The following is a 2,507-nucleotide window of genomic DNA, read 5'->3' as shown; positions in this document are numbered from 1 at the left end:
GGCAGCACACTTTGAACTTAAACCTGGGGTCATACAATTGTTGCCCTCCTTTTATGGTTCAGATAAGGAGGATCCATATCATCATGTGAAAGAATTCTTAGACATTTGCTCCACCTTTAAGTTCCAAAACTTTTCAGACGATTCGATCCGTTTGCGCCTTTTTCCTTTCTCTTTGAAGGATAAGGCGAAAGCATGGTTGAATTCTCTAGATGTTGGGTCTATCACTACATGGGACCAACTGTCTAAGAAGTTCTTAAACAAGTTCTTCCCGGTTCACAAAACTAATGCTCTCCGTAGAGAAATTACAAATTTCACACAAAAAGAGGGTGAGCACTTTCATGAATGTTGGGAAAGATAGAAGGATTTACTTCTTAAATGTTCACACCATGGTTTTGAAAAGTGGCAACAGGTTCAATACTTCTATGATGGTCTGACACCCCAAAACCGTCGCATGGTTGATGCCACCAGTGGAGGGTCATTCATGACCAAAAGTAATGTCGAAGCTTGGAATTTCTTTGAAACCTTGTGTGAAAACTCCCAGCAATGGGACAATTCAAATAGAGGTGAAAGAAGTCCTCAACCACTGAAGAAAGGGGGTATATATGAGGTAGGAGTCACGCCAGATCTTTATGCCAAAATTGATAGCCTGACAAAGAAAGTGGATGCTTTAATGTTAAAGAAAGGACCTCCACAAACAACTCAAGTCGAGTCATGTGCCATATGTTCTAGTCTCGCCCATCCTACGCAATCTTGTCCATCTAGTTCAGCATTTCCAGAATTTCTCTCTGAACAAGTACATGCTATGAACACCTTTAGGAGAACTGAGAATGATCCTTACTCAAACACCTACAATCCAGGGTGGGCTAGGCATCCAAATTTTTCTTGGGCAAAAGGACCACAACAAGGAGGACCACCTGGAAACCCTCCTATGCAACCTTACTCCCAAGTTGGCAGTCAACAACCTCAGCAGTTCTCACAGTATCAACAAGTGCCTCCACAATCTAGGAAACCATCTCTTGAGGATACACTCAATCTTTTTATGCAGAGTTCACTTCAATTTCAAAAAGACACCCAACATACTTTACTAGCTAACTAGCAGAGTTTACATGCAAATGCACAATCCATTGCTAAGCTAGAAGTACAGCTGGGTCAACTTGCTGTCACATTAAGTGAGAGAGAGAAGGGCAAGTTCCCTAGTCAACCTATGGTAAATCCAAAAGGACAGTATGAGATTGGCTCTAATTCAAACAAAGAACAATATCATGAGCAAGCCAAATCAATCATTACCCTTAGGTCCGGTAAACAGATCGAGAACAAAGTAGAGATGCCTAGGGAAGAATCAAAGTCCAATACGGAAGATCAAAATGAAATGGAAAGACATACTAGTGCATCCAAAGTCCAACAACACTCTGACTCTCCAGGAACCACTCATGTGTCGTCTTGTGTGCCTAAAGCACCTTTTCCTCAACGTCTGGCACCGGTTAAGAAAGGAAACAACTTTAATGAGATATTGGACATGTTTAAGCAAGTGCAAATCAACATCCCGTTGCTTGATGCTATCAAGCAAGTTCCTGCTTACGCTAAGTTTCTTAAAGATTTATGCACTCAAAAGCGTAAGATGAATGTTCATAAGAAGGTCTTCCTTGCGGAGCAACTCAACTCCATGATTCAACACAACACCCCTCCTAAATTTAGGGATCCAGGAGCTCCTACCATTTCTTGTGTCATAGGAGAGCATAAGGTTCAGAAAGCGTTGCTTGATTTAGGGGCCAGTGTTAATTTGTTACCATATTCGGTCTATGAGCAGCTAGGACTTGGTGAGCTGAAACCAACTAAAATAACACTCCAACTAGCTGATAGATCTGTCAAGGTGCCCCATGGTGTTATTGAGGATGTGCTAATCCAGGTTGACAAGTTTTATTTTCCAGTGGATTTCATTGTTCTAGATACTCAGCCTGTCCAGAATCCTACAAGTCAAATCCCGGTTATCTTAGGACGTCCATTCTTGGCCACATCCAATGCAATCATAAATTGCAGGAATGGAGTTATGAAGTTGTCCTTTGGTAACATGAAGATCAAGCTCAACGTTTTCAATGCTGGACAACAAATGTCAGACTCGGATGATATATTTGAAGTGAACATGTTTGAGAGTCTAGTGCATGACTCTTTCCTTGAAACTTCCGAAGACGCTCTTGAGACTTGTTTAGCACATTTTGGCAGAGATTTTGACATAGAAAGTTCCATCCAGGAAGTCAATGCATTGCTTGACTCTAATCCAGAAATGAATACAACAAAATGGAAAGGTAGAGTGGAACCTCTTCCACCTTCTGAGTCTAAACTGGTCCTGTCTATCGAGAAACCACCCGAAGTCAACCTTAAACAATTACCTGAAACTCTCAAGTATGCATTTTTAGGACCTTCTAAAACCCTGCCTGTCATCATAGCTGCTGACCTTGATAAAGAACAGGAGGGTAAGTTGCTTAATGTTCTTGGAGAACATAAGGCAG

The 2,507-nt window shown here is 41.4% G+C and overlaps 1 non-coding gene across 1 annotated transcript; it reads right to left on the bottom strand.

Annotated features, from left to right (window-relative positions):
• Window positions 1-286: 286 nt before the first annotated feature.
• On the bottom strand, window positions 287-393 carry LOC131250229 (small nucleolar RNA R71). The gene has a single exon (XR_009173155.1). It is a non-coding gene; the product is annotated as a small nucleolar RNA R71 (small nucleolar RNA).
• Window positions 394-2,507: the final 2,114 nt, after the last annotated feature.

This window comes from Magnolia sinica, chromosome 6 (genome assembly GCF_029962835.1).
Source record: "Magnolia sinica isolate HGM2019 chromosome 6, MsV1, whole genome shotgun sequence".
NCBI classification, from domain to species: Eukaryota; Viridiplantae; Streptophyta; class Magnoliopsida; order Magnoliales; family Magnoliaceae; genus Magnolia; species Magnolia sinica.
The sequence above is the reverse complement of the archived record's forward strand: the minus strand, read 5'-3'. Positions and strand labels throughout refer to the sequence as shown.